General features: G+C 40.6%; 1 long non-coding RNA gene across 2 annotated transcripts in view; it reads right to left on the reverse strand.

Annotated features, from left to right (window-relative positions):
• Window positions 1–14,301, reverse strand: part of LOC131457012 (uncharacterized) — a 128,409-nt gene that overhangs the window by 5,534 nt on the left and 108,574 nt on the right. For both annotated transcript variants that reach the window (XR_009239965.1, XR_009239964.1), the window contains one exon: window positions 8,991–9,139. This is a non-coding gene — a long non-coding RNA (uncharacterized LOC131457012). The remainder of the gene's footprint in view (window positions 1–8,990; window positions 9,140–14,301) is intronic.

A 14,301-nucleotide genomic window follows, 5' to 3' on the forward strand; every position in this document is an offset into this window, starting at 1 on the left:
GTGAGTCCCCCCCCCCCCCCCCCCCCCGCAGATTGTTCACATTCGTCTCACCACACTTCTCCCCTCGACACATCATCGTGGTCCCTCCAGCAAAGACCAGTTTATCGTGTGTGTGTGTGTAAAGTGCAATATTGGTCATAAATATTTAATGTCTGTCTGGGTGGTCCTCTACATGTACACAGAAGGCTTTGTACACGGAGGAGACATGTTGATGGTGTGAAACCAATGTCTTGGTTAGTTGTCACACCAGTTGAGTTTCAACCCGACCTTTGGTGTCCTCGCTGGATGAGGCCCTCCAGGGATAAACCAATCAGGGAGGCATCCCGCCGAGCAGAGATTCAATCATTCTCCAAGAGCTGCCAAGTGATCAAAGAGGATCTACCTCATACACATAATACACACACTGTGGATAAAGCTATGAACCCAATATACATCTGTGTGTGCATAAGAAAAGACAAAAGAGCCTCGTGTCGTCCATACGGTCACACTTTACATATGCATTTTGTGGCCTGTTTTTATTTTTTTTTAAATATACTGCGTATTCTCTATTGTTCTCTTACTGTGTAAAGTTCCAGTCAAACTAGACCCAGCATAAATTCTGGATAATGTTTGAGCACCGACCTAATTGTGACTGTAGCTCTTAGTGCTGAAATGCAAATCTGGCACCCAGTGCCTGATGTGTGATTCATAAGAATTTACGATAATTTTTTTGATTGTGTCATTTCGTGGTCTTGATCACAGAAACATAAAACTTTTGGGAGAGCGGGGCTATGTCTCCACACAGTCGTAATGTTGAGGAGTTATGTTTTAGTTGCTCCGGCTTGTTGCTCACAAGAAGAATGAGCCTTATTTTAGCATGTGTGAGCACACGCTATAGTCTTAAGGATTTTGGAAAGAGCGCGTTAGGTGCACAAACTGAATTTCCGCCTCACTGGTCGGCGTAGTATTAAGCCCCGCTCACCAAGCAGAAAAAACACATGACAAGTAGTCGCCAGGGATATAGTCAACTTTCTAGCCCAGAAGCAGGTTTGAGACACGCAGGGTAGGCAAGGTGGGCAATTGTCTGGGCCCCATGAGCCAAACAAGACCTAGAAAAGTTTTCTATGATCAAGAGTGGTTGGAAACCCCCAAATGAACCCCTATATACCACTAGCTTGCTGCAAAAAAGCTTTATAATTTCAACATTATCAATTCCATGGTTTAACGGGGGTCCAGACTTGGATCAAGGTCTCTTTTTGACGCCCAAAATCCCTTCAAAATGCCTCTGCTTGGTAGCGCAATTGTAACCAACAAAGCAATATGCAAAATGTATTACACTAATAAATAAATACATTTATCTCTCCTTCTCCCTCTTATAATACTGAAGTAATAGCAAAGAAATAATCAGCAATTCTGCAGCAAACTATAAAAGCAAATGTTTGCAAACCCGTCCTCTAATATGAAGTGGCTGCATATCGAAGAGAACATTTCGTTTTTTCCCCTTAGATACAAACTGTTAGATAGTTGTGTGCCATCGGGGAAATCACGACTTAAATTTTTTTCCCCAAATAGGTAATGGAAATAAACGTTTTGATATTGTTAACAAAACTTGGGTAATGGCGGCAGCATTAACAAAAGGTAGAAAAAATGCTGCGTCCCACGGAACAACACTAATATATAAATGGTCAAAATGGCTGCTTGTGCACGATAATAAAAAAACACTAAAGACACACTGTGCCAGGAAACGGCAGAGCAGCGGTTCATTGCATTTGTTGTTAATAGGTCCACAAGAAACCAAAACTGAACGGCATGCAGCTTCCTCTCCTCTGCCTCATTTTATTGCTTCCACTCATTCTCTTTTCCTCCCATCCTCCTAGTTCTAATCCCTGTTATCTATTTGATTGACCAAACCCTTTAATCACACAGCTATCTCGAGGATGGAAATGGCAGTGGCTAGATAATTAGCTGCAAGATAATGGATGCCTTTTTTTTTCCCTCCGACAGCCTCCCTCTCCTTCCTTGCTCACTGGTCATTCCTGGAACAAGTTTAAAGTTAATTGACTATGCATCACAAGCCATCTGATGCTTGCCGAGAGTTGCTTTCCCCAGCACTCGCCACTTTTACCTCCAGAAACACAATCACGACCAGGTGGGAATGAGAAAGTAAGTATTACACAACACACACACACACACACACACACACACACACACGTCCAAGCACACGCATTAGCATGAGCAGTCGTCTGTTGATCTGCATGCATAATGTAGGTAGTGCCTCAGATAAGTCACTTTAGAGGTTGATTGTGTGGTAAACAAAGGGAAAAGAAAAACAGGCATTGCCACACAGTGCAAAGGGCCTCAGGCAAACACATAAAGCACATATTATGTGACCTTTATCAAAGGCACACAGTAAACTCATTAAGTTTACAGGTGTCAAAGCTGCTGTGCAGGTTTATGCAAAAGTTTTTTTTGATAATTATCATAATACACAGTGTTAGCTGTAAACATAGATGGTGTATAAAAATGAACGCAGTACTCAAGATTCTCGATTTGACCGGTTTGAAAGTGAAAGTTCACAGACATTCCAGGCGACTATTGGTCGACACCAGCTGTCTGTCACACTGGTGCGCTTCATAATCTATTTTCTCTTAAATAGCAACATGTTTAACAAAGTTGACGTTATGTTTTATTAAACAAGACTCGATTGAGACTATTAACTCCTCTGGAAAACGAACAAATCAGATGAGAGGTAGGTTAATTTGCCGCACGGTTGGTGTAGTGGTTAGCACTCTTGCTAACCAGTTTTTACGTGTGTGTGTGGGCATGGGTTTTCTCCGGGTTCTCCGGTTTCCTCTCCCTTCCTGGCCTTCACTTTTAAAACTAGAGGACTACATCCATTTCATATACAGTATTCTTTCAGCCTGTGGAGAAAAACTGGGAATAACCTCTGTCCATTATTTTCCCTTTCACCACAACCTGTCGAGGCAGGTGGCCGCGCATTTTTGCGCCTGGTTCTGTATGAGATTTCTTCTCGTCCCTCCACTGACGCTTGTTCATTGTGTGAACAGATCGGTTTTTCTTCTCTGTATCTTATTGTAAAGGTTTCTGCCTTACTATGCAGTACAGTGCCTTGTGATTTGGCGCTATTGAACTGAATTGCATTGAACTTATGGCATGAACCTTAACCCGCACGTTTATGAAAAACAAACATCCATCCATCTTCTACCGCTTCATCCTCCACATGAGGGTTGCTGCACCAATCTCGGCTGACATAGGGCGAAAGGCGGGGTTACACCCTGGACAGTTCGCCAGTCCATCACAGGGCCACTTACAGAGACCAACCATCCACTCTCACGGTCAATTTAGAGAGTCCAATTGACCTAATCCCCATATTGAATGTCTTTGGACTGTGGGAGGAAAACGGAGAACCCGGAAAAAAACCCACACACGTCAATGAAGTCTGCATTTGTGTAATTCTTGCAGGCTATTCAGTGTTTGGGTTTACGTTGCACAAACAAACATCTTTAAAACATAAAAGACGTCATTTACGTGTATTTAGCCATAAAAAAAGGGGTGTGTTGGGTGGTTGAATGCTATTATACGTCTCCTTTTGCCCGGTATGCATTTCTACCTTAGTCCTGGTGGATGCTGTGGATCTACTTACGCTTTGCTCTTAACGAAACACAGAGATAATCGTAAAAATGTTTCCACATCCATATTGTTCCAAATTTAATGTGGATTTTGTCATTTATGACTAAGCAGCAGCAGCAGCTTCCTTCATCTTTTTTTGCATATAACAAATGTTAGAACAGAAATCCGTTTAGAAGTAGCTACCACTGAAAATAGGGAGTAGTAGAAATGTAAAAATGTTGACATATGTGATTTTTTTTTGGGACGATTAAAAACAAACATGATGAAATAATTTGGAGACTACGGCAATATTGCTATTTACTTGCAGTTTTCTTTCTGGGTGCACCATGTTTACAGTATTTTCCATGATTCCCTCTGAATGCATTAGTGACTCATTATAATTTGACCCACACCCATAAATGAAGACAGTCTGAGTCGTGTGAAATTGCTCATCAGGAGGAGGGCGCACGCGAAACAGCATCAAAACCCATTTCTCAGTTTAAATCCGTGTGATGTTCATTATTAATGAGACGCCGTGATAATGAATGTCATTTTTCCCGTCATTGTTCTGTCTCTATTGGAGAACAAAAGGCAGCATCAGTTACACAGAACGCATTATCAGCGGAGCATTTGCATTCGCCCGGACGCTGCCGTGATTAGAAGTGTTCGCTTCTCATCCTGTCACTTAAAGAATATAGATGTACTAAACTGGTCACAGCAGTTATCTTTTATATGGCATTTTACGCACAAAGTCACCTTCAGGTTCCGTTGCACCGGCGACCCGTTTATTTCCACAGTGACACAGTTGGACAGAAACTGGAATGCTAAACAAAAAAGCATTGCACTTTGAGACACTGTACGCTGCTGCAGTTTTATAAGAATTCTGTTTTTGTAGGCGTAACAACTGATAACTTTGTATTAAAGCTACTGAAAACTGGATGAAAAAGTCAAACATAATTCAGGACTGTATGTAAATAACAATAATAATAATAAAAAAACACTTAGACCCCTATGTTTGCATCGTATTTGATACATGAGATCTTAAAAATGATCAACAAGATAAACCCCTTTTCCACCACAGGAGTTTTTCTCATTTACCTGGGATTTAGAATTTTTTTTTGACACATTTCCACAGAAATTACCCAGAAAAACTTGCCTTCGACCCCAAACTTTCCCCGAAAGAGGAACCTACTTGCGACGAGGGACTTTTTAGATTACTAGGAATTCAAGAGCGGCTGTGTTTAGCGAGTATTCAGATTCCTCTAGCGAATCTTTTTCATACAGCGACTAGCGACTGGTGTTATAAGAGACTCTTGGAGAACTTTACGCGAAACCACGTATAGGACGCAACCTCCAATGCACAAGCAAGATGCAAAGAAACTAATTAGGATGAGGGGGAAAAAATGCTGCTATTTCCAGCTGCTGCAGCGGAGAGTGAACGTCAGTCAAAACTATTCTGAAGCTTGATTTACACACACCCTCTCTCCCACTGAAGCTCCATTGTAACCGCCCCTCCACACAGTTTTTTTTCCCCTTGTTTATTAGAATGATTATTTTGACTGTACTGTCGTCAACATCACTCACACACTGATTGTGTGTCAAACAAGAACTTTGAGGTGTGGTGGAAACGCATCAAACCACACAGATTACCAGGAATTCTTTTCCCAGGGTAAATAAGTTCCTGCTTGATAAAGGTTCCTGGATAAGATGGTGGAAAAGGAGCCATTCACTGTAAAACTACTGTATGAATCCAGGCTCATTGCATCCTCATTTGAATTATGAGTGCAAAGTAAAAAAGAGTAGTGGTCCCTTACTGTACATCATGTATCACTGATATTTTCAGTCATATCTTAAGATCAACATTTGCAGAATTAGCAGAGCGATTGTTGTTTTACCTTATTAAAACAATATAACTTAGAGTGGAATTACAGGATTCATAAAAGGGTTTATGAAAACTATTTTATGTCACTGTAGTTTTTCAGCATAGGTTTTTCTTTACCGCTCCCACAATACTTCTCTGTATTGTGACATTCCAAATTGTGTTTTGCAGTGGCTCCAATCGATTTAGCTTATTTCTCAACCTCTTAATGGCCAACTACCCCCCCCCCCCCAGACAGCTTTCTGGTTTTCTTGTGGGGTTTGCCCTTATTACCAACAAGCACATACTTCAACTGTGACACCGAGGTGTCTATTTAACATTTAAGCACTCAGTCTAAAGGATAACAGACATAGCACCTGTCAGTTCCTGCAGATTTGCCCGCCCCCCCCCCCCCCCAAGACTCTGGAAAAGTCCAGTGATAATTAACACGTCTCGATGCAGAAGCAAAAGAAGTAAAACTGTGAATTCTAGACTCACAACAGTATCTTTACTGTTCCAGTCATTTTTGGAGGGGACTGTGTGTGCATGTGTGTGTGCATGTGAGTGTGCATGTGTGCTTATGAGGGAGACAGATGGGACAGACCTCCACCACCCCACAGTACTTTCTCTCTGCATGACTTCTCACCACAGTCTGTAAGCTGAATCAGTGCCAGAGCATATCTCTCTCACACACACACACACACACAGGAGCTCATGTGACGGCAACTACTGTTTCATTAATCATCTGTATGTGTAAATTAGGCATGAAAAAAAGAGGATTTGGAGCATAAAACCTTGGACGTAGCGTCCTTTGCTGTGTTCTGTGGGAAATAAATTGGCTGATCGGGTGCAAGTTAACGAGGTGCTCTTCTGGTTTTTGGTTACACCAGCCTCACTGGGATTTGACACTAGTGCACATATTTAATTTCTGTATTTTCCATTGGATTTGAGAAGTCATTTAATGTTGGGTTTTCTTTATGTTTTTTGTTATTTCTTTCTACTTTTCCAAACCTTTTAACCTTTAACATCTAAGGTGATGTGACACACAAAAAGCTTCAAAATACAACAATAAACCAGTGTCTCCATATTCAAATCCTCCTGAGCAGAAGTCAACTTTCTGCTTTGTTCGACTGCTCGGCAAATCCATGGCGAGACTCTCATTCAACCAGGCCAAGGTTATATGCAAGAAAAGTTGAATAAGATTTGGTCAGAAAAATGATTAGTTCTTTACGAGGAGGCTTTTCTTAATTCTTCTTCATGGCTGAATCATTTGTCAAGAGGTCATCCTTCTACTTTTCCCACACAAACACATTCATATTCTGTCTCCCCAGCTTACACGATAACAACCTTCTCCTCTACTTTTTTTCTCCATGTTGATTTCTCGTTTGATGGCGCCAATTATTTATCTGTATCGGCAGCATGAAAAGACTTTTATAACACTGTCGTGCCCCAAAGATTAACAATTCACCAAGAGGCTTATTAAAGCAATTCATCAAATCAGTGGGCAGTGCTGATTAAATCAATTTGGTAATAAATGGAATGATATAAAGTCCTCTAGATCACCCAGAGACCTCACAGCCCACCTGCCCAATTAGGAGACAATTTATCCTGTAGCTTTCCACAGAGCCTTGCACTTTAATTGGGAGTAAAATGTGGATGTCATTGTGTTTTGCTTGATTGCAGAAGCCACAGGTTCTTGATGAAGAAGACATTGCCACCATGGTGAGGGGAAAAAAAAGAAAGTCAACCCAGTAGCATCACTAGATCTACTGTACATTAAAAGGCTTCACCTTCATGACATATACTGTATGTTAAGTGCCTAAATAATTGAGTAATTGACTAATTTACCATGCAAGACTATGATATACACTCAGGAATCACTCCACAAATGTGATTCATGTATGTCGCGCCATGCTGAAAAATGTATGACAACCTCCTTCCATCTTTACACGGTAGACTGTTGAAAGGTTCGATAAAAACTGAAATATTAGTCGGACATTTCCCTTCTCCACATGAAACTCAGTGGAAATATGACTTTAATATTTTCCGTTGTGTTATTTCTTTGTAGATATTTTTTAAGCGACAACCACCTATCCAACACGATACCAAACACAACCACAAAATGAACTTGATGAATCACACAACAAGAAGTGTCTTAATAAAGCCAAGCGGATACATAGATATAAACTGTGACAAAATAAAACCCGCACAAATCATCGCGGATCAACACAAAACCAATAATTACCAGCAAAACATTTATTATTATGAATAAACTCACCCAAAACGCAACACAGTAAACTGACCTTAAACTTTGCCAGCACAGGAACAACACAAAACTAGTCACAATAAGACTAAAATCAACACAAAAGCGAACTAAACTAGCCAAACCATCATAAATTTGGTGAATGGGTTTTAACTTTGTAACACCTAAGCCTCAAAAAATTTTTTTTTTTGCTTATTTTAACCATAAAAGGGCCAGAAAATGTCCTGTGAGTTATGCTTTTGATATCTTTTCCAGAATAACTTGCAATATCTGGCAATTATTTACAGTTTACCGCATGGTAAAATATTGTATTAACAATTTAAATTGAAGAAAAACAAAATGTTTTATATGAACACCAGATTTTGCGTGTTAAATGTCAAAGTTGAACAGTATAACACATTATTTAAAGCGTTTTTCCAACTCACTCAATCTCTGGTGACAAAGACGCTGATTCACCGGCTTCCTGCAACAGCCAAAGTGAAATTACTGTTATAACCACATGTTGGCTTTGACTTGCAACTTCTCAGCTTTCAGAAGCGGTTGGATTTTTTCCGATAGCACAAACTGTCGCACTTACTGCAAACGTATCGTCTGTGATGACGTGTTAAAGGGTTTTAACATTCCTTCAGCAGCAAAGCTTAGTCTTTGACTATCAGATATTTTGTCACAATAATTATCGATATGGACTTTTTAAATCGTGGTTATTCTCGCGCTTATTATTTGACTCAGTCCTTGATTTGATGGGGTCCGTAGTGTTTCAGTTACAGGGCGTTGTACGTTTTAAGGGGGACTCTATGACGTGTGTGCGGCAAACAATGCGGTCAAAAATCTATAAAAATACATGGCGGTTATACGCTGACTGTGACCTGACCCTGCGGAATAAATAAGCATCCCGTGAATGTAAATGTGGTTATGACCTTGTCGCCGGGACACGAGGAGACGGCGACTTCCTGTTTGAAGTGCACAGACCCAATGCACTGAAGTGATAATAATGTCATCGATGCTTTTGACCTTTTCCTGCTTTCCCCCCCCAAACATCCCTCACTCTCACATGTCCTCGGGGCGCACGCGGAGGAGTGAAATCACATCCTCATGTACACATGTACATATGTCACACGTAAACAAAAAATGTGGGCATCAGTCCTGCGGTTTCATGCAATTGTTCTCCCCCTTTTCTTTTTCCATTCAATGCACCTCACGGTTTAATGTCTCCTGAACACTCCGTGGCCTCTGAGTGACAGTGCGCGCTTACACACCTACCTTCAGGTACAAGAGCACACTCCTACAGTGTGAAGTGACCTGAATCACACACGGTAGGCAGCGCTGACATCAGTGGGCTGTGATGGGGGTTCTTGTCATGGAGCCTGTTCTCACATCTGTCTTCTTCTGACCTCTCCCCATGCTCTTAACTCTCAGAGGACACACACACACACACATAGAGAGACACAGAGAGAGAGAGACTGACAATGAGGACCACAATTGCAGCAATTATAGAACAGGTAGATGAGGCTATAAATGATCACAGTTATTACAAAAAAATAATGGAAAGAAAGAAAGAAAGAAAATAGGGTAGAAAACTGTCTGTTAGGATTAGGGTTGTTTGTTGTAGATCTAGTGATTTGATTTCAATCAGAAATGAAGCAAATTGGAGTTGGAAAATGTGGATTAATATGATTTTTTTTTAAAAACATACCGAATATATCAAAATTACAGGTCGAATTTGCATGCACTCGCACACATTTATACACGTTAGTCTATACTCTGGACAATTGCATGAGCAATTAGTCTGCCCATGCCACCAGGGCTGTGCAGCATGTTCAGTTCTGGAACAGAACTGCAGGAGAAGCACAGCTAGCTAATGATGTGAAGCTCGGGGAACCCGTTGCCTGTTACTTTGGTGAACATGCTTTCCCTCTCTGCTTTTATTTAAATGCGGGCTGAAGGTTTGTATTCGTGCCTAATTGACTCAGCTCTTCCTGCTGGCTGTGTCCTGTTCACTGTCCTATTATGTGTAATGTACATTACGAAAAGACTTTGGTTGCGCGAGCAGGCCTGCCACCCAGCTTGGCTCATTATACCGAAAACAAGCAGCTGTAAAACGCGTACCGTCGAAATGCTAAGGCATAATGCTAAAGCTTGAAATATGAGCCAATGAATAAAAGAATGAAATGTACCGTCGGTGAATCATGCAGATTCCATTATGTTAGCGGTTCAAAGCTGGTACCTTGGCTTATTAACTGTGGAACTGTCGACATAGCTGAAAACACAAGTAGACGAAGCTCAGGTACATAGTTGGAGGAAAAATGACATTACATTTTTGGGCCTTAATTATTCTGATGTCACGTATTTTAATTCTGTAAGAGACAGGACCTAACAGTTCATATGTCAAGGAATTGACCATTTCATTTATAGTATATGGTTTCAATTTTATAACTTGGCAGATAAGATTGTTCTCTTGAATGAAGGGCTACAATAGTAGAGTCAATGAGAGTTTAAACAAAATGGAGGTTGGGATGATGGCGGAACAAACAGAAGCAAACATGTTGGCATTCAATTGAAGTGTCTGCAACGATTAATCAATTACTAAATAAATGTTTAGCTTTTTTGATAATCGATTAATCGAGTCATTTTCTGGTTTCTTTGCTCCATATAAGAAATAAATCATTAAAACTGAATCAGTTTGGTTTGAGGACGAAACATGACATGATTTCAAAAGATGTGGAAAAATGTTGTTTTTCCACATTTTGTGACATTTTATGGACCAACCAACTAATTAACGAATCGAGAATTAGTGCCAACTGATTTATTGATAATCATAGAATGAATGCCGTAGAATATACATGTACCAAATGTACCTGACTGTATAGAAGTCAGATGGCAGCCGAATAGCTGTTAATGAGGCAATGAATGAAAAGGATGAATGAAGCAGCTGATGCCAATTTTCCAGTGCAGCTTAACTATTCTGCCTGAACGTTAAGCTCCGAACGCACGGCTCGATGGCGAGCGTTAATTAAGTCAAGGGAAGAAAAAAAAAAAAACTGTTTACGGCCTTCGATTGCAGAGAGTTTTTGCGCTCTAAAATACAGCACAGGCAGCAAAAAGGAAATTGGAAACCAAGAATTAGAAAAAAAACCATGCTGATCTGGTGATTATCATCACCTCTCATCTGTCACGTCTCCCTCACACGTTCAAAAAACACACCCAAACACAATCTGTACAATTCAGGCTGCGTAATGAATCAAAAATTGACCACCATCGCCTAATCGACCATGCAATATACATATTGCATAGATATAAGATCTCAAAGTCAGTATTCATTTGTCATGAAGTCATATCATCATCGTGATATGATCTCCTAATATTGTAAAAACCTTTAACAATCATATACACTTGAGGATGACTGTGATCCAAATGGCAATGGTGACATTGGCATGACAGCTTATTCCTTTGGTCTTTAGCAGTGTGCAAACTATACAGCAGCTTTCGGGGGGGGGGACTCGTGGCGTATTTCCACCGGCTATACTCGCCATGTCTTATTAAGGCGGGCTGAGACTCCCCTGGTCTTTACTCATGATATTCCAACAAGTATAACATGGATTGTAATGAATACTGTGTTTGGACATTCATGGTCCCCAGTGGATGAATCCTAGAGACTTTAACGTTTCCATCAGTGGCAGTTGCTGGTCTTTGAAACGGGGGAAGCTCATTTCAGGCCCAGTTATTGATACATAAATTCTGCAAACAAACAACTTGAACAAGGAAACACCGTAATTATGTAAAACTGAAATGCGATAATAGTGTTTTTATTTACAGTGCACATAACGACCAGCTAATTGTCTAAAGACTTCCCTAACAAAATCCACACAGGACTGAGGCAGAAAAGGCTCCGCTGTTGTGTATGTTTCTGTCAATCAAAAACTGGATCCCCCTTTCAATCCAATCCAATCTGCGTGTGCCGACCGTGCCATCCGCTGAAGTGGAAGCTGAGCTTCCCTGGAAGTGACGTTTTTGCCTCATTTGCTCCCTCACCGTCGAGTTCACCGCAGTGAAAAAAACCCTATTCTGTGCCATCCCATAGAGAACAGTTGACGCTGAGCTTCAAGTGGTTTTAATGCGGAGGTTGCTACGGGAATATGAAAATCAATGTAAAAAAAAAATCTAAATCAAACTAACATCAATCTGTAATCAATGATCCGTGATGTAAATACAACACAGTGCATATTTGACATTTTAGAGGTAGCTGAGCTTCCCTTGCCGTCTTTGTTTGAACTTGATTTTTGGGAAAAAAAACATTGTAAGCATGATAGGATGTTGGTATTGGAATTCAACTTAAAGTGCAGCAGCGTCACAGAGCAGTTAGTTTGACACTTAGTTTGGTTTATCCGAGTGTAAAACACTCTTTTCCCACTTTGCATCACTACATAACCCATTGCACACAAGGTATTAATAAAAAATAAATGCTTTAAAAAATTCACTCATCATCTATAATAAATAATCGTATAATTACCTAAAATATTAAACAAAACATTAATACATCAAGTATGAATCTGATGAGGTTATGTGACACAATTATGGTCAAATGTGTGATTGATGCTCCGCTGGAGACCAGGCATGAGGGCTATATATATATATGAGAGACCGACAGCTCAGTATTTTTCAATTACTTCATGTTTTATACTTCCTGCAGTCAACCGTGTGCTTATTTGCCGTCTGGCAAATGCAAAGGACACAAATGCTGATTTGGTCTCACCTGAGAAATCACACCAAGCTAAAAAACAAAAAAACACTTTATTCAAAATTTACATACTAATTGAAACTGCATAAAAGATACCTTGGCCCTAAGTGGAGGACTGAAGCTAAACACCACAGGGTGTGGACTGTGGAAAGTCTGCTTTCCTTCTGCCTGCTGAGCACACGGCGTTGCTTAAGACAACAGCAGCACCGCGGGGGGGACTGTGTCACATAACTCACATACGCCGAGACACATGACAAAAACCTTGGCACATACGCAGCCACCGCGGCCGTTGTCTGTAAAACAATCAAACAAGGACAGCAGACATAGAGCTCGGAGGAAGAAAAGAAAAGGCTTGGCGCTCGATATGTGGCAACGCTGAAAAATGGACAAGTAAGCGGCACAACGGGGTGAACCCAGTGGAAGCTATGGCAGAGACAGACAGATCAGTGGCTTTCCCCTGTGGCAGATTACACAGAATACACACAATGAGAGACAGGAATATGGCACCAGCTCACTTTTTCTCCCCTAATTATCAGACGCCATATTGGCTCTCTTCAGGAAGATGGGAGGTAATTTTGTTTCTGAGTCCTTTTGGGAAATTAATTCATTTTACTAAAGTGACTTGGTAATTACAGTGACATCAAGGTTAATTGCCAAATCTGTATTGCTTTGGTGCCGTCAACGTCAAAGAAATCTGTTCTCTAAACACTCACCAGAAGACAACAAACCACATAGGCACACAGACAACACACATGCCCCATTTGGCTTTTGTGTTTGAACAAAAGCGCGGCGTGCGCGAGCAACCCCGCGCACGTACACAAAAATACCATGTTATGAAGGCTTTAAAGATACTGCACAACTAAGAAAGGAGTAAACAAAGCAAATGATCAAATCCAAAATCTGCAAAAAACAAACAAACCCATTTTTAGATTTCAGTACACATTTAATGGCCCAAGTGTATTTGATATAACTTAAAGAAGCATTTACTTAAGTAATGAAACTGATGACAACCTGCTCTACAGTGACAAGGTCTGTCCACAGCTCACAGTTTGCTGAGGTCGGCCATAAATTCACACACAGGGGAGAAAAAAAAAAAAAAAAAAGTATCAAAGTCATTGGGGTGAAACCTTGGTAATCACTACCAAACAGAATTTGTTTGTTCTCCAGGGAGCAAATCAACAATAAAGACAGCGTCCTCATTAACGGACCAGAACAAGGTACCAACTGCGCTTGTTATGAAATATGTTTGTTGACAGTTGTGTGGAAAGCCAAAGCACAGCGCACTCCACAAATATAAGTGCTGATTTGCAGTCCTCCTTCTTACCCTTTTATCCTTGAATAATTTGAATCAAATTATTTCGCCTAATGTTGATGCCCCTGTGCTGCTGCAGCCTAATCAACGTAAAACTTTGATGTCTTCTTTAATGTGAGTGGATTTTTTTTTTTGGTTTGCCTTTTCCCCTAGACATTATTATTATTATTATTATTATAAGTTCTGACATCAGTGCATTGAAAAAGGTGATTATGGAAAGATGAAAATGTAAGACAATTAAATATATGAGTGTGAATCAGGGAGGAAACAAAAGTCATGGTTGCTTATGCACCAGAAACTCTACGTTTAATCGAGGCTATAGTCCGACAAGACAGGCAACTGGACAACCTGCCAAGTCCGAGTATACTCCGCCTCCGTAGGTGGTGCTGTATCTCTCTATAAGCTAGTACGTACGGGATCAGTATCGTGTCGACCTTTACGTCACAGAAAAATAAAAAGCTGAGGGCGAGATGATCGTGCTGTAGTTCTTGTGGTTGCCGTGTTGTCGGCTAAGTCCGGCTCCA

This window comes from Solea solea, chromosome 3 (genome assembly GCF_958295425.1).
Source record: "Solea solea chromosome 3, fSolSol10.1, whole genome shotgun sequence".
NCBI lineage: Eukaryota > Metazoa > Chordata > Actinopteri > Pleuronectiformes > Soleidae > Solea > Solea solea.